Raw genomic sequence first — 19,591 nt, 5'->3', positions numbered from 1 at the left:
CTCACGGTGCCTAGGGAGATATCAGCTATGCCTCACTGATGATGCCTTACAAGGCTGAAACGATCGTCTGGGGTTGCTGTGTCTCTCGTGCAGAGGGAACTTGCTGGCATTTCGGATCTGGACTGCCCGTATGGGTGGGACCAGTCTGATATGTTTCAGAGAAGTTCTCTCTGTAATGGCACAAGATGAGCAAAAAACAGCTTGAGAACTGAGCGGTGACCGACCGAAGGGCAGGCTATTTCAGTTGCTGCCCGTTCTCAGTATTCTCTTGCGACCCATTTTTTACTCTCCACAAGTTTAAGGGATAATCCAGACGTGGACCCCTTGCTCACGGTGCCTAGGGAGATATCAGCTATGCCTCACTGATGATGCCTTACAAGGCTGAAACGATCGTCTGGGGTTGCTGTGTCTCTCGTGCAGAGGGAACTTGCTGGCATTTCGGATCTGGACTGCCCGTATGGGTGGGACCAGTCTGATATGTTTCAGAGAAGTTCTCTCTGTAATGGCACAAGATGAGCAAAAAACAGCTTGAGAACTGAGCGGTGACCGACCGAAGGGCAGGCTATTTCAGTTGCTGCCCGTTCTCAGTATTCTCTTGCGACCCATTTTTTACTCTCCACAAGTTTAAGGGATAATCCAGACGTGGACCCCTTGCTCACGGTGCCTAGGGAGATATCAGCTATGCCTCACTGATGATGCCTTACAAGGCTGAAACGATCGTCTGGGGTTGCTGTGTCTCTCGTGCAGAGGGAACTTGCTGGCATTTCGGATCTGGACTGCCCGTATGGGTGGGACCAGTCTGATATGTTTCAGAGAAGTTCTCTCTGTAATGGCACAAGATGAACAAAAAACAGCTTGAGAACTGAACGGTGACCGACCGAAGGGCAGGCTATTTCAGTTGCTGCCCGTTCTCAGTATTCTCTTGCGACCCATTTTTTACTCTCCACAAGTTTAAGGGATAATCCAGACGTGGACCCCTTGCTCACGGTGCCTAGGGAGATATCAGCTATGCCTCACTGATGATGCCTTACAAGGCTGAAACGATCGTCTGGGGTTGCTGTGTCTCTCGTGCAGAGGGAACTTGCTGGCATTTCGGATCTGGACTGCCCGTATGGGTGGGACTAGTCTGATATGTTTCAGAGAAGTTCTCTCTGTAATGGCACAAGATGAGCAAAAAACAGCTTGAGAACTGAGCGGTGACCGACCGAAGGGCAGGCTATTTCAGTTGCTGCCCGTTCTCAGTATTCTCTTGCGACCCATTTTTTACTCTCCACAAGTTTAAGGGATAATCCAGACGTGGACCCCTTGCTCACGGTGCCTAGGGAGATATCAGCTATGCCTCACTGATGATGCCTTACAAGGCTGAAACGATCATCTGGGGTTGCTGTGTCTCTCGTGCAGAGGGAACTTGCTGGCATTTCGGATCTGGACTGCCCGTATGGGTGGGACCAGTCTGATATGTTTCAGAGAAGTTCTCTCTGTAATGGCACAAGATGAGCAAAAAACAGCTTGAGAACTGAGCGGTAACCGACCGAAGGGCAGGCTATTTCAGTTGCTGCCCGTTCTCAGTATTCTCTTGCGACCCATTTTTTACTCTCCACAAGTTTAAGGGATAATCCAGACGTGGACCCCTTGCTCACGGTGCCTAGGGAGATATCAGCTATGACTCACTGATGATGCCTTACAAGGCTGAAACGATCGTCTGGGGTTGCTGTGTCTCTCATGCAGAGGGAACTTGCTGGCATTTCGGATCTGGACTGCCCGTATGGGTGGGACCAGTCTGATATGTTTCAGAGAAGTTCTCTCTGTAATGGCACAAGATGAGCAAAAAACAGCTTGAGAACTGAGCGGTGACCGACCGAAGGGCAGGCTATTTCAGTTGCTGCCCGTTCTCAGTATTCTCTTGCGACCCATTTTTTATTCTCCACAAGTTTAAGGGATAATCCAGACGTGGACCCCTTGCTCACGGTGCCTAGGGAGATATCAGCTATGCCTCACTGATGATGCCTTACAAGGCTGAAACGATCGTCTGGGGTTGCTGTGTCTCTCGTGCAGAGGGAACTTGCTGGCATTTCGGATCTGGACTGCCCGTATGGGTGGGACCAGTCTGATATGTTTCAGAGAAGTTCTCTCTGTAATGGCACAAGATGAGCAAAAAACAGCTTGAGAACTGAGCGGTGACCGACCGAAGGGCAGGCTATTTCAGTTGCTGCCCGTTCTCAGTATTCTCTTGCGACCCATTTTTTACTGTTTACTGCAAAAAGCCTGAAGTGAATGATTCTACTCACCAGGACAAATACAATAAGCTGTAGTTGTTCTAGTGACTATAGTGTCCCTTTAAGTATGGAAGCTTAAGAGGGATGTATGGGAACAAAACTTGTGTGGACTGGCTGAAAATAAAATTAGTTAAGGTAATGCAGACTTTGGTCTCTCAAACACTGTGGCATGTCCCCTTTCTTGTACACTCACTACATCCACCTTTTCTCTGTCCCAGACTATATACCAGGAGCTTCTGCCTGCTAGTAAGACGGTAAGTAGACAAGTAGACATGTGAGTGGTAGGGGACAGTCCTTAGAAAGCGTGGAGTAGGCGCATCATTTGATGCATTTATGTCAAGCTCAGGGTGCTGCCTGCATAGTATGCCCTTAGTTGGACAGCCTGCATTATTGGCAGGCAGCCTGACATGCATTCATGCCAGGCTGTCCTTCAAATTCATTCAACAGACATACCCCCTTTTTGGGCATGTTCGCCCCTTTTATCAGTTGTGGTCATGTGATTCTCGTCAGTGGCACACCCTTTTACCCCGCTCATTGACTTCCTGCTTCAATGGACACCGCTGTTAGGGGGTATGGATTTACTTGAAAAATGAAAGTATAAATTAGAGAGAGATTAGCATAGAGTATGTGTTTTCATATAGCTACATCCTTTGAGTTTCCCTCCAACACCATCTCCATCAGATACATGATGCTTAGGAGGGATGATTGTTTTAGTGTTTTTGGTCGATAAGATTCTGTAATTAGGCTCCAACATAATTGTCAGCACCAGGCCCACTGGGCTCTTAATCTGGCCCTGCCTCCCAGAAGAGTGTATGCTGTTATAGCTGCAAAGGGGGAAACCACAACATATTAATTTGTCTATGTTAATGTCTATGTATTTAGAATGTAATGTCATAAAATTCCCTGTTGGTGCAATGGTCAGGTGTCCCAATACTTTTGGAAAAAGTCAAGAAATAAAAACAGGTTACGCCAATAAATATAATATAAATAATATTAACCACAGATAAAATTAGCTCTGATAATTAAAACATAAAATGAAGACATAAGTCTACAATATAAATTATCAAAGTCTATACATGGAGGTATGAGATGATTTCTTGGCTTTTACCACTTAGATTTTCTGGTGGTTTTGAGTGAGCCCTCTACCTTCAGGTGTGTGGCCTTTCATTTTTTTTTTTTTTTTGGTTTGTTTGCTTGGTTATTACATGCTGATCCATTGCCTTTTCTTTTGTCTATATTTATATATTTTTGGCTACTTAATTTGAAAATCACAATAAAAATGTCATATTGCTCACGTTTTTTTTCACAATTTCAGTGTTTGAACTGATTTGTGTGTTTCATATTAGCAAATTTAAGTTTAATTCACCCATTTATTTTGCTTTTTAGAATTCTGAAAGGCGAGACTCTTGTGTTCTGCATATTGTAGTCAGTTGTGACATGGCTAGCCGTGTATGCGTCAACCATCAAGATAATGTTTGCTACATTTGTGGATAATTAGTGATCAAGAAATATCAATGTAATGTAACACCTTTTACTAGAAAAGTGTACCATACCTATTGGAGATCAAGTCAAACTGTGGAGTTCCCACAAAGTTTGTTTCATTTGCGTAAAAGATGGTGTTCGTGGCAAAAAAAGAAAGCATTCAGATTTGGAGTGCCAATGATATGGAGGGAGCAATAAATAACTGGGATGACTGCTATTTTTGAGATGTTAAAGTATACAATTTAAAAAATAAGAAAGTCATTGTCTATCAAAATCTACCATCAGCTATACAAGCTGTTCCAGTGCTATCAGTTCCACTGCCACCAGAAACATTGGAATATTATCCTAGTAATGCAGGTTCAGATGCTGATGATAAAGAATTTTAGTTTGATATAGGAAGTCAAGAACCCCAGTAGTTAACTCTATGGGAATTAAAGATTTAGTGAGAGATTTTGAATAACCAAAGGAGTCTGCCGAACTTTTAGGATCCAGATTACAAGAATAAACATTTGTTATCAGCAAAATAATTTTGTAGTAATATTAAACTACTAATTTCATTCAGGCTCACAATCCAAGATAAAAACGTCTATGCCAGTTGTGAAAAAATTGCACATGATGGATGCATCAAATCAAATTCATACAAAACCACCATAAATTTTGAAAAAAAGATATATGACTCTTAATTTTGCTGTCCCGTGATAGTAAAAAAGAGGTGGACAAGTTAAAAAATAAAACTTAAGGACATCAGTGCTAGTCTGCAGAAATTTGATTTTCTGGAAATTTCAGGTAAAGAAGTTGAGACTATGGCTGAGTTAGTGATTTTTTTTCTAAATCAGAGCTTTTCTCCTAAATTGTGTACTTCAGCATTTGATTCACTACAACACCAAGTTTAGTAAATACACCTCTTCATAAATGCTGCAGGTGCCACACTGAAGGTGATAAGCATTGAGTCATCAAATGATGTGATGATTAAACTGCAGTGAGTCATAAGCCACATGAGGTCATATCGAATGTGATGCAGATGGAAAGGACTAGCACATCCAGAAAGAAACAGAGCAAATGTCTGTTAGTGGTTCCCAAGCCAGTCTTCAAGGCACTCCAACATTCCAGAATTTAGGTATTTCCCGGATTCGGGCCTGAATTGCAAAAAGCCGACCATGGGGATGGGGTCTGTGAAATAATGGGCTAGACATTGGGTGTGTAACATAAAAAAAAATGGGTGATGGACAGATGGCAGCAGTGGCTAGTTTTAAAACATGTTGCAGATATAGTTTTAAATCTCTCTTAGTAATTTTTAGATCCGTTCACGGCTGGCCCCGCCCACACTCTGCCCCCTTGTTTAAGATCATCAATCTTGATTATCTCAGCCAATCCATTCCTTTCTTATAGAAAAGCATTGAGAGGCTATCACTCATGCACGTCAAAACGCCGCTCTGCGGCAATTATTCGCTCTGCGTCAATCAGCATCTCCTCATAGAAATGCATTGAATCAGTGCATGTCTATTTGGAAAGTTCAGCGCCTCTGAGTGACTGCCATTAGAGGTGTTACTAGACAGTATTGTAAACACTGCCTTTTACCTGAATAGGCAGTGTGGCGGAACCAGCCCTGACACTTGTGCCTGGAGAGGACTGCTTGCCAGCCTCTTGCCCTGTGATTATGGTCCCTGGGAGGTTTGGCCCTTGAAATAACAGATTTGGGCTAATGGACTTTTATTGTACAGTGCTGGCCCTTTTAAAAACAGTGTATGGACACATTGAAACTTTTTGGACACTTTTTCTTCCCCTTTGAATCCCTGGGAAGGTGTGACTCTTCCCCTCCCCCAGCTCCATTGTTCTCCAGCAGGGCGTTGTCCCAGTGACACTGCCAGACCAGTGGGAACTGGTTTGGGCAGGAAAAGCCATGCTTGCAATTGATAATAAAAGGACTTCCATCTAACTTTTTAACCCCTGAACCGATTGCCCTGAGTTTTGAGTATGTGTTTATTTCTCACATGCTAATTATGAAAATATATGTTTTATGCTTGTGGCATGTATATTTTGGAAGTTATTAGTGTTGTGTAAAAACTGTATTCCTCTGCCTGTGATAATGATATTACCCATTGTGTTCAGTAATCATATCACAGGCAGAGGGGAGGATTTTGTGTGGGAGTGTCTGTGTGTATTGTACGGATTGATTGGTTGTTCTGTAAAACCCTGTGGGCTGTACTATGTTTGTGGATTGGGAATAAAAGAGACTGTATGTGCCAGTACAGTCAGATTCTGCTTGACCCTCAAAACGAAGTGTCATCTCGTTATTGGGGGGAATTGGATTGTATGCTGACTGCCAGGAGTGTAAACCTTTCGTATGGTTTTTCCTGTTCGGCTATTTCCAGTGTTCCTGTGTTTTCAGTTCGGGAGATTGGTGATTACAGTAGGTGCCTGAGCGTCTGGAAAGGGGAATATCGCCTAAACGTTTTTTACCTCTGGTGAGCAAAACGGTCCGATACAGGCAGTGTTTACATTAAATAGCTTGCAGAGAAAGGCACTAGACACCAGAACAACTATAAATGTTGTTTTTTTTCTCTAATCTATACATTTGCTAGCAAAACTGCTAAAACAAGGTAAAGATAGAACTTAAGATCAATATAATAACCATATGTTGTTTGGGGCATAAGCACTTTAAAATGACCAATTCACTTGCAAAAAAAAAAAAGCATGCAAACTATAATTTGCAAATGTGCATCCTGTTGTATGCATTTGGTTCCAAATTTTGTTAAAACCTCTGGTTTATAAATATTCTAAATTCTATACTTCGTATAGGATTCAGATGGGAAAGCACTGATTTTAATCTGGACACAGAATGTATCCGAATGATTGCTGCAGATTCGCTCGAGGTGACTAAATCCTGACCGTATTTGGCTTTAGTAAATATAATTGCCATTTCGGTCATATGATGGCAGTCATTTTCACAGGATTTTGGAATCTTGAGTAAATAACCATTATTAATTTTTGAGTTTATTAATGCAATTTAGTCATTTTGCTGTCAATTTGGATATATTGCAGGTTTATTTTAATTCATACTAAGTATTACTAAGTATAACAGTTAAACTTACTGATACTGTACAACATATTTAACAATTTGAAATTATTTTAGTTTTTATGCAGTACATGTATTGACATTGAGGTTAATGCCTTTTTATTTTCATTTAAAGTAATATTGACTCTATATTCATGATCAAGGCTCAGTCTACTGATATATGACATCTTACATTAATTATTCCCATTACATTTTTCTTTCATTATAAAACTAGGATATGAATAACACATAGCTTGAGCTGCAGCGATCACTTATGTGATTGACACCCAAATGGGAACAAATTCTTATTGAAATAATTTCAGTTGTACAACGAAAGATGATTTATATAAGTAATGTGGACTTCTGGCTGGGAGGACACAGACTCTGTACATCTGCTGTGTACATCTGCCATGGTTAATAATAAAAGGAATCACACAGAGGAGAGGGTTATACTGCTTTGCCAGACCTCCTTCATATAGCCTTCACTTTGGTAGCCCCATTTTCCCCTTACATAAAATTTGGCTGCTCTCCCAAGTGCCACTGAGGATTGTATGCTTCATTGTTTTCCGAAATTACTTAAAAACTGTCATAGAAGCTTTATCCATGGATAGTTCACAGAAAGTGTGTTGAAAGAAAAAAAATAATAATAAGCAAATGTTGTATTTCTCCAATAGATAAAGATTGCATTTGTCTTTTTGCTTTGGTATATTTGAATTTCCTAGTGATATATTTAACCTCTTATGAAATATCACAGTTCTTAAAGGGACACTCCAGTGACCAAAACTAAATAAATACAGCATCAATACTCCATTTTCTGCCATTTATGAGTTAAATCAATTAGTTTATGCAGCCCTACTCACAGTCTAAAGATTGTAGCTATCCTTATCGCACGGAGTGTTTCATTTAGAATGACTTCTAGAACAATAATAATCTAGAATTTCTTATATCTTGCTATGCTGATTGACAGCAGAGTCTGTAGCAGCCTCCAGTGCATGACTAAACTTTAATTAACACAATAGGAAATAAAAACTTCTAAGTAAACACTCTGTGCTGATTGAAATAAAAAAAAGAGACTGTGAGAGTCACAGCCAGTAATTTTTCTCCTAAGTGGCAGATAGTTAAACAGCGAGACTTCAGGGAAATGATCTATACACCAAACCTGCTTTGTTAAGATAAACTTGTTTTGGTGTTTAAAGAGTCTCTATAATATTTGAAAAGGTTGCATTTTTGATCTCCTTGAGCATTAACATATACTTGCAAGGCTGATAGTACTACTTTAATATTTTTGTAAGGGTAATATTATTTAGACCAGATTGCGTACATGAAAACTAAATACCCTTCCCAGTGAAATATTTTAGTATTAGTATTTCTTTAGCAAGCAAGAAGGAAAGCTTTTAGGGGGGCAGTATTTCTATGATAATTAATAATATTTTTAACTTGTGAGGTGTGAAAATTTTAATTAGATGTAGAAATCCACACCTCTTTTTCTTGCAACTGCTTGCCTCCTTCTCTTAGCTCCCTGCCAATCATTATTATATTTCCTTTGTTCTATGAACCTGACAGTAAACATAGATAAACCGTACAAAAGTAGGATTGAAATTAATATGTTCATTTGTAGTGTATGCCCTGACTTTGTCTGAACTAGGTTATGATGGTTTTTGCTAAATCTTTAATATTATTCTTAGTTTCTTGAAAATATTTTTTATTTAAAATTTTCATGTAATAAACTTTAGAAGACAAGCCAAATTAACAGTCACTTAGTGGTACACAGTAATGCAGTAGTCACAATGGTACAATGATAAAGAAACAAGGTGATATCAGTCGAACCAGGAGCCCATTGTTTATGTTTTCTAGACCAGCAATAGGGAAGTCACAATCTATATATTCCAAGTTTCATGAAATAAAAAGAGAAAAATATAAATAAAAAGCAGTATGTACAAGAACAGTGTGGGGATACAAGGATACAGTGTCAAATAAGTTCACAATGGAAGAAAGTTCTCCCATATGGTTCATTAATATAAATGTAAAAGAAAACAAAGTATCTCATGAAGAACACGGTATAGACAATACCAATTTTTATTCAATGCACATTGCACTAGTCTACTCATTACTGTATAATATTTAACAGCTTAAAGGGACACTATAGTCACCCGGCCAGACCACTTCAGCTCAATGAAGTGGTCTGGGTGCCAGGTCCCCAAGGTTTTAACCCTTCACATGTAAACATAGCAGTTCCTGACAGCCGCTAGAGGCGCTTCTGCGACGCTGGATGCGAAATTTGTCCATAGGAACGTCCATTGAGAAATGCTTTCCTATGGACTGTTAGAATGCGCTCCACTCGGGAGCTGACGTCGGCGGGGGAGGAGAGGTCACCAGCGCTGAGGGAGCCTGGCGCTGGATTAAGGTAAGCTGCTGAAGGGGTTTTAACCCCTTTAGCGCCAGAGGAGGGGGACCCTGAGGGTGAGGGGCCCCCAAGGGTGACATAGTGTCAGGAAAATGGGTTTGTTTTTGGAAAATGGTTTTTTTTAAAGTGATCCTTTAAAAAAAACAATACCTGCAGAGATGCTCCCGTTCAGCTGAACGCTGCTGGAGGATATTTAGCACCTTGTCAGACTTTCTCCATTATAAATTGTGACAGAGCCAACTGCCTGTGAAATACTTTTATTGTTCCCTCATTCGTCTGTTTTTTCAGCTATTTCCCTGTCCGTACAGTCCCCACGCTTGTTTCTGTTTTACCGAACAATTCACCGAACGGCCGGCCACCCAGCATGGAAGTGTGCTGCTGGTTAAACACCTTGCCCATTAGAACCTTGTGGTTAACCGCAGACACTTCCTAATTGTCGAATGCCGACTGGGTGGTGGTCGTTCGTATGCCGACCACGAGGCAGCGGCCATCTTGGACATACGAATGCTCAGCGGTGTTCGTCGATGATTTCATGCAACTAAAAACGAACACTGTTTCTCACGAACACCGCTGAAAGCCGCCGACCTCCCTATTTTTACAGCATATGAACGCTTGTCCATCCTGTAGTTTCTTTTCACAAATAGACTTATCCCAGATAGCTGTGCCATGGAACCCATTCGTATAATGAAAGACAATGTGCAAGACTTTGGCTCCATGGCGATTGAACTGTGTGTATAGGATCTGAGCGCCATTCGGTGATAATGTGCGCTCAGATCCAAGCTATCTGGGGATGTGTGGAATGTATCTATTGTGTTCGATAGTTCTTGTATTATATATTTTTATGTATTTTCACTATTCTGTATAAAATGGAGTTTGGCCTCTGTCCTCTGAGATAATTGAGTTACTTCCCAATTATCTCCAGGACAGAGAGGAGGGTCCTATACAGTAAAAGAGGAGTGGTTATGTCTTCAACTCTGTGATTGGCTAATGTACGATATGTGTCCCAGTTTTCCACCAGGTCCCCTAGGGGAGTGTCCACCTGGTGGAAATCCTGCATAAATACCGGGCAGGTAGCCCATAATAAACCAGATTCCTGCTGACCCTCAATACGGAGCTTTGTCTCGTACTTGGGGGGAATTTATTCATATGGTGATTCTCGTTCGGATGTTTGGAGGGTATACGATTCGTATGGTTCCTGTTCGGCTAATTGGAGTGATCGGTAGTTGCCTTCGTATTCGGGAAAGGAGCATCTTATACGGTTTTAACCCCTTTTATCCCTGGGTTACCGTAACATAAATTTATCTTGCATTCATACAGTGCAGCCCTTTCCTTTGCTAAACAGTTCTACTTTTCCTCTCTAATTAGTTCATGCTTACGCAATCCCAGGCATCTCACAATACCTTCAACTCTAACCAACTAACCAAACTAACCTTTAAGCAGATAGCTTTGCATGCTACTTGACTAACAAGATTAAACTGTTAAGGAAATAATTCTCCCCCTTCACTCCTCTCTTTCTCAACCACACTTAGACAGTACCTTTCCAAATTCAGGCCTTTTCCCCAGCTACTGAACAAGAGGTGGCTGTGCTTCTCCTTTCCTCTTGCCGCACCACTTGATCCCATTCCCTCTCACCTTATATGATTTCTCTCCCTTTGTCTTGTGCCATCTTTAATGTATAACTTCAACTGCTATCTTTTGTAATGAAGTTGTCCCTGCCTCCCTTAAACATGCTACTGTTGTACCCATCCTAAAAAAGCCAAATCTTGACCCGTCTTTGTCCCATATCCCTGCTCCCTTTTCCCTCAAAACACCTAGAAAGGAAATTGTAATGTTAAATGGTATACATTCTGGGTATTTTAAAACATCTATACAAAATAAATATATACGATATAGGATAGGGGACAATCTGCTAAATGCAAATAAAACAAAGAAACATAGCGTATAACTGTGTGGAGACTGACACTGATGTGAAATCACAATTGGTCACTCACAGATTTGTAGAATAAAAAGAGCCTTGAGTGGTGTCTTTTCTTTCAGTGTCCAGTCAATTGTCACTTCTCACATATTCATCAACCAATAGGTGTATATATCTCAAAGAGAAAAATATACAAAAATGTAGTGCACTTCCAGAGTGTAATACAAAATATATTTTAATAACTTACATTCAAGTATCAAAAAAACAGCATGTCACCATAAAGCGTCCTACGCGTTTCGTCCTCTAGGCTGGACTTCCTCAGGGACTTGGTGAAGTAAAGTGCAGTAAGAATCACAGTAACAGCAGTAAAACAACTAACCCCCCTCAGTCCTTTTTATATACATCCCCATTCAGTGTTAAAGCTCTTTCAGCTGTTCAAAAAATTTCCATTTTGGCGGTTCGGGGCCGGATGACGTCATCACGTACGTAGCGTGCGTTTCACTTTGCGTTCCACGGATCCGGAACCGGATGACGTCATTGCAAAATAAATATACAGAAAAAAGCAATCAAAATCCAAAGTTAAACACAAAATACAAATATATGAAGCAAAGAAAAACCTTACATTTCAAACTGACACTTTACCGCCAAATTCCCAATAATAAGCAGTAATCATATCCACAGTAACATATTGTCTTGGAAAAAAAAGCTAAGTAAGTAAATACATTAACAAACTAAAGATTAAAGGTGCCATGTTCTGAAAAACCAATGTGTTTCAAGCAATTAAAAAAGAATGTGGAAAATAGTCTCAGTATTTGAAAAAGATCCTGAAATCGTTTGCCTTAGAAAAGAGAAATGTTCAAGCCTTTTTCTTTATTTTTTTTGCATGTGTAAAACCACCACCTTGTGCATCTTACATTCATCCAACAATTTCTGTCTCTCCTCCGGAGTGTTCCAGACTATAGTTTTTCCATTATCACAAAATACAATTTTGACTGGGAACCCCACATCTATATATTACACCATTGTCCCTCAACTCTATTGCAACAACATGGAATTCCCATCTTCAAAACTTCAAAAGGTGACAAATCCTGAAACGCACAAAAAGCCTGATATTCATGGGCCACAGCATCTCTCACAAAATTTAGCCATAAACTGTTTTTAAATGTGCAGAAAATTAAATCTAGCCAAAACATCTATTGGGACATCTGCTGAGATTGTAGCAGGCTTAAAAAAAACTAAAATATTTTTCAAGTGTAAGTTCCATTTCTGTTAATTGATGCAAAACCAAATGCACCATATTTCATAAGCAAACCGCCTATTCGGCCTAACCTATTTTGGTATACCTCTAATTCGCACATTATTAATTTGGTGCCTATCCTCCAATTCTCAATTCTCTAGTAGTCAAGACCTGAACCTGTGAATTCAGTGTTCTGACCGCAATTCAGGGACTTTAGTAATCTGGTCTAAATTTGCATGTTCTTTATGTGAGATGCGCCTCTCCTATGCAATCAACTCAACAATTCAGGGACTTTAGTAAACCGGTCTAAATTTGCACGTTCTTTATGTGAGATGCACCTCTCCTATACCTTAATTGATTCCCTGAGTGATTGAAACATTTGCTCCAGCAGGACGGTGTTATGGGAGGCTCCGATCATGGGCGTGAAACCTCTGGGGCCGCGACTGTTTGGGCCGAAATCCTCTTCTTGAATTGCTAATCTGCACTTTCAGGACTCATGGCCACCTCCTTTCTTTTGGAACAGCCTGCCTACCCCTTACAGACTGTCCAATAGTCTTCAATCATTTAAGAAGTCCCTCACAACCCTCAGAAAAGCTTGTGGCCTCCCAGAGTAACTTCTATTTTACAAATCTCTTGCTCTCTACTGAAAGATCACACTCTACTCTCACCTCCAGTTCTGCTACTTTTCACCTTGTTTGGTTGCTGTCCCACTCAGTGACCTTATGTTTTTATACTCCACCTCGTCTAGACCAGTGTTATACAACCTTTTAACAGCCGCGGCCCAGCGAAAAGAGGAGAAATATTCAGCGGACTGGCGTCAGACAGAAATAAAAACCAATGGTATGTGTGAGGGATGCAGTGTGTGTTTGAGGGCTGCTGTGTGTGTGTGAGGGGTACAGTGTGTGTGAGGGGTACAGTGCGTGTGTATAGGAGGCAGTGTGTGTATGGAGTGTAGATTAATATAAAAAATCTTTAATTAAAAAAATTATAATTTTGATATCCCCCCCTCCCTGCTTACCTTTGCCTGGGAGGGGGGACAGTACAAGGCATACTCGGTGGTCCAAGTGGTGAGAGTAAACTCAAGCAGCTTAGGCTTGTGTTCACTCTCGCTAGATTCAGAGCTTTGCTGTGGTAACTGCGGCAACGCTCCGAGCTCGCGAGAGAAGAAACCCAGCAGAGCTGCAGGTTAGAGCTCCCCCGGGTCCTCTTTCCCTCCCTCCCCTGAAGGCTGCCAGCAATACAGTGCTAGCGGGCTGGAGAGGGAGGCACAGTTCCCAGTGCTATGATCATATGATCATAACACCGGGGAAATATTTTGCGGCAATTTATTGCTGTTCTGAGAACACTTTCACCCGACTATTCTGCGATAAATTCTTGCGGACTGGCGCTGGTCTGCGAACCACTGGTTGAAGACCACTGCTCTAGACTGTAAGCTCATTTGAGCAGGGTCCTCAATAACCTATTGTTTCTGTAACATTTTGTAATTGTCTCATTTATTGTTAAAAGTATCCCTTATATAATATTGTAAAGTGCTGCAAGATAAGTTGGCATTATATAAATACAAATAGTAATAACAATAATAATTTGTTTCAGAACACTAACCATTGAACCAGTCAAATCTTATGGCTACATCAACATTCTCTAGCACTATTTTTTTTATAAAGTGTTATTTCAGAATTCCCCTAAATGTGTTTGGCATCCAAGTCTCTAGGACAGGGTCTTTCAAATTGTACTGTCATCAAAGGCAAAAACAGACACTTATCTCTACATCAGTGCCATTTTGTATGACACCCGAATGACAGCACTAAGTGTTTATTTGGAATAAGTGTCTCTTTCCCCTCTGATAATACAATATGGTTTTAGCATTCTGTTCTGTACAATTTCTGTTTCTTCAGGGATAGCATAAAGCAGACTTGAATTCCCAAAGATTTTCAAACCTTGGAGTGTTGTTCTTTGTAGTCGTTCAACTTGTGGTCCATTTGGACTAAAAATCACACGATAATTGCATTTATTTTACTCTTTCATAGACCCTAACGTGCTTGTCTTGTTTATTAAGGAATATGTTATGTTCCCTTTTGGGATACAAGCTTCCAGTGACTCATCATGTGAAAATAAAAATATAAGCACAGATTTAAAAAAAAAAATGACAAATATGCATTTGGTTTTTTAATGGGCATAATGCAGGAACATAATAGAAAATAACATGAAACATTATAATTGAGCGTAAGAAATTTTTGACAAGCTATATATATCAGGCAATTTACTCTCAGTGGCAATATTTACACAGGGTAACACTTACCATATCACCTAAAAAAATGGAAATAAAACAAGAATTATGTTGTAAGGGACTAGAGGAAGACTGGCAAGTGGGGCAAGGAGGACATAGTCCCCAGGCCACTAGCATGGAGCAGTTCTGGATAAAGACTTACAACATTCTTCTGTGGGTTGAAATAATGGATAATGTATGCTGGTATGTCTGTTGACACTGAACTGCAGGAGTGAGGTAGGAATTGTGCATACCTTTGCTAGCTAGTCACAATGTATTTAACATTGTCTCTTATATGTATTATATATAGTGCTTGTAGCACAGATAGAGCTTTCTTCAGATGCCCTGTATATATGCATAGCACAACATTGTCAAGGTTATTTACTACATTAGGAACTGGCAGGTATTCAAAGTTAATTCAAAATTAATTTCACATGTCAGACCACAATAGCTGAGCTAAAAGCATAGTTGACTTTAAACATTTTCCAATTCTGCTAATCTGGCCTCACATATAACACTCACTTTGAATTCCTTACACTTCTCACGTTAATAAATAACCCTGAAGTATGAATAACATAATACAAAATGAGAAAAAGCAAACACCTTTTTTATAGTTTTACTTATAACTGTTTCTACACAACTAGTGCAGCTAAAAAGAATAGCTCAAAATAGATTCACTTATTAGTCTAGCTTATTAAAATGCCCCATATTCCCTGGATTTTATTTTATAGAAGTTACAGGACAAATATTGCAAAGAATGCGTTGAGGTTTTAAGAGACCACGATTTATGTGCTATGTTTCGTGTTTCTGTGTTCTATCACCCAAATCTTACTTGGTTAGCACTCAATACCCATTCCGGAAGAGGACAGAGGAACACAGAAAAACAATTGGTGTCATCAGGGCCGTCTTTAGCGCGGGGCAAACGGGGCAGCTGCCCCGGGCCCAGTTGCTCCTGGGGGGCCCCAGAGCAGCTGCCCCGTGGGCCCCGCGATTTGAGCAGCCCCCATGTACCCAGCGGTGCGGCTGCACAGAGCCGCACCGGCCCGCCAACTAAGGAGGCCCTCCGGGTGGCCCATGCACTAAGGGCCACCCGGTAAGCATGTTTGAGCAGGGGCCCGGTCGGGCGCTGTGACGCTTAAACAGCGCGACCGGGCCCCTTCCTGTACCGGCTGGGAGGAAGTGAGTGCCGCGCGTCACTTCCTCCCACCGGAGAGCACAGCCGCGCGGGAGGAGAATGGCCAGAGGAGAACTCCCATCTGCCTCAGCCTGCCACTGGACCCCAGGGAAACCACCCTCCAGGAAAAGGTAAGAACCTGGAGGGTGGCTAAATGTGTGTGTGTGTGTCAGTATGTTTGTATGTCAGTATGTCTGTGTGTGTATGTCAGTATGTCTGTGTGTGTGTGTATGTCAGTGTCTATGTGTGTGTGTGTATGTCAGTATGTTTGTGTGTGTGTCAGTATGTCTGTGTGTGTGTGTGTGTGTGTGTGTGTGAGTATGTCTGTGTGTGTGTCAGTATGTCTGTGTGTGTGTGTCAGTATGTCTGTGTGTGTATGTCAGTATATCTGTGTGTGTGTCAGTATGTCTGTGTATGTCAGTGTCTGTGTGTGTATGTCAGTATGTCTGTGTATGTCAGTGTCTGTGTGTGTATGTCAGTATGTCTGTGTGTGTGTGTGTGTCAGTATGTCTGTGTATGTCAGTGTCTGTGTGTGTATGTCAGTATGTCTGTGTGTGTGTGTCATTATGTCTGTGTATGTCAGTGTCTGTGTGTGTATGTCAGTATGTCTGTGTGTGTGTGTCAGTATGTTTGTGTGTGTGTGTGTGTGTGTGTATGTCAGTGTGCGTGTGTGTCAGCATGCTTGTCGGTGTGTATGTTGGTATGCCTGTGTGTGTCAGTATCCCTGTGTGTGTGTCAGAATGTCTGTGTGTGTCAATACATCTGTCAGTGTATGTGTCTTTGTGTGTTTCAGTATATCTGTCAGTGTATGTGTCTGTGTGTGTTTGTATGTATGTGTGTGTGTCAGTATGTCTGAATGTATATATTTGTGTGTCAGTGTATGTGAGTCAGTATGTATCTGCGAATGTTTTAATATATCTTTCTGTGTGTGTATGTGTCAGAAGGTCTGTCAGTGTGATTGGGGGTTGGGCGTAATTGGGGCGGGCGGAAGGGGCAGGGCCTAGGGGGCCCAAGAAAATGCTTTGCCCAGGGTCCTATTCATATTATAGACGGCCCTGGGTGTCATAAATGTATCTTTCCTGATACTAAACTTTACATTGTATTTTTAATTTCTATTAATTTAAAGTGTTTTTTTTTTCCAGTACGCTATGTAAGTAAGTAATTTTTAATTAAACTGCACATTTTTCTTGCACGATGTTTTTTTGAATAAGATGTTATAAATGTAAATGTATTTAATAGAAAAACCCTAAAGCTACTTATTATTTACAAGACGTATTTATAAGACAAAAAATTACTTATTCAATATAGTGCAGTATAAGCTAAACCTTTCCAAAACCTGGCCTGAGGGGACTATAACATTAATAGCAGTCACATAAAGGAAAACCATTATACAAAAGTGCACATTTATAGAACTTAGACACCTTTCTTTAAGAGCATTTTGACACTTTTTATTTAGCCATTTTTCAACAACCTCTGCCAAATGAGCTTGTTATGTTTCATATTTTGTGTTTTCCACATATAATTCATATTCATAGGGATTTTGCAGACCATGCCTACCTCTGTAAAGACCTCAGATTTGTGTTCTGCGACTGTGCCCTGTACAGCATTATACTTGTTGTCTGCAGTGGTGTATCCTGGTTTTGTGCTGCCCTAGGCACACACACACTAACAGACACACACTAACAGATGCACACACTAACAGACACACACTAACAGACATACACTAACAGACATACACTAACAGACACACACACTCACATTAACACACTCACTTTTTAAATTTTTTTTTATTTAACCCCCCCAGCCTCCTTACCTTTGGGAATGTGGGGGGGGGGGCGGTTCTCCCTCTCCCTGGGGTCTAGTGGGGCTGCTGGGCAGGCAGCCTGGCGGGCGGCACTGGCGAGGAAGCACTTTCCCCTGAGCTGTCTGCTCAGCTCCCTCGCGCGCCGCAGAGTGAGGCTGGGAGCCGGAATATGAGCAGACAGCTCAGGGGAAAGTGCTCCCTCGCCAGCGCTGCCCGCCCGCCTTCCTGGCTTGTCAGTTAGCTGCAAGGCTAACAAGAAGACATTTGCCCTGGACATTTGGGGGCGGCTTTTTTTGCCGCCCCCTGCAAAATGAAGCCCAAGGTAAATGCCTTGTTTGCCTCACGGCTAAAACGTCCCTGGTTGTCTGTGGCATCTCTAGAGGAGAGCAACAACATGTATACCAATGCCCTGTTTTTAGAGAATTTATACAATCAAAGGAGAGACGTGTACTAATTTTGGCATGCCTCTTTGCTTGCTTCTCATCTCTTGGTGTTTGATAAAATGACTATCTTTGTCACCATACTGAGCAGTGTCAAAGTATAATGCTATTGCTAAACTTGGCTAGTCTTAACACTAACCTAATTCTCAAAATAACTAGTCCTAGCTATCCCTGACTAACCCTAACTCTAACTAACCTTAACAAGTCCTAAACCTAGCTAACAATTAATCCTAACAATTATCTCTTTAGTAGACTGCCCCCAGGTTGATTAATCACTGTGAGAACCTATCACAGTGATAACAATAGTTTAACTGGCAGTTAAGCCAAGTAACTAATGTGACTGGCTACCAGGGTTATCGGCCAGTGTGGCAGGCAAATAATGATACTTGCTGGCCTATCTCACTATTGAGGCAGTAATTGCCAAATGACAGCTCATCCAAGCATGCAATGCTGCAGCCGGGCATTAGCCATCAATTGGGTCTCAAGACCAATGTGATTGTCTGGAAGAACGTACTAAAGGACTATGTAAAACCAAATGACAGCACGGCAGTTTTTTTTTTTTACATTCTTTATTTTTGACGGGCATTAGCTTGTACATGAATAGGCATTGACAAATGACAGTTTTAGTCATGAAACATGGTTCACAACATTGTTTTGTCAAGAAGAGCTGCCCTTTTTTTGGTTTGTTTTTTGTCAGTGCCAGTCAAGTGGGCATATCGCCAGCCTTCAAGGAAGCCCGTCTCAGCACGAAAGTTGTGATCCTGTCCATGGACCATAATGGTTGATTCCTCGACTGTATGGGCCTGTTTGGCAGCCCCATCTCTTGAAGCATAGGAGGTGCCTCGGAAGGGTGAGTAATATGGTAGGTCTTACCACCTTTCTCCACCAAGAGCCTGCAAGGGCCCCATTTGTATGGGATCTTGTGCTCTCGGAGCAGTTGAGTGGTCTGTCAGAGAGACTGCCGCCACCTGATGGTGTGTCTAGACAAATCTTTGTAAAACCCAAGTTGATTTCCTTCAAAGGACACAGACGGGGAGTTTTTTTTTTTTTTACAATATGGTGGCTGGTTATGGTTTAGTAGTTATTTGGCTATGCTGAAAAACTGCTCATGTGCAATGTTGACACCTCCATTAGCTATCAAGGGGATTCGGCCAAAAGGAGTTGCGGAGTGAATGGACAGAGTCTGGATTGTTGCCAGAGGTAGGTCTTAATGGCATATTAGGAGTAGTTCTGTTGATAATGTAAGTTAATTTTCTAAACTCAAGAAATTATGAATTAAAGTCTTTGTGTGCCTTTCAATTGCAAACTTAGGCAACAAATTCAACCAGAAACAGTCAGAAGGATATCTGCTAAATGCAATCTAGTTGAACAGTTAGAAGGTAACATTTTAATATATGTAATATTTAATATATATTCAGAATTACTTGGGGCTAGTTATCTGAGCTATTCCTCAGTTAAGTGGCCGATCTTAGATTTATATTGGGAAAATTCCATCTAGATTTAAATGGACTCCAATTTTTTTTACATAATTATAAAAA

This window comes from Pelobates fuscus, chromosome 4 (assembly GCF_036172605.1).
Source record: "Pelobates fuscus isolate aPelFus1 chromosome 4, aPelFus1.pri, whole genome shotgun sequence".
Lineage (NCBI taxonomy): Eukaryota > Metazoa > Chordata > Amphibia > Anura > Pelobatidae > Pelobates > Pelobates fuscus.
The sequence above is the reverse complement of the archived record's forward strand: the minus strand, read 5'-3'. Positions refer to the sequence as shown.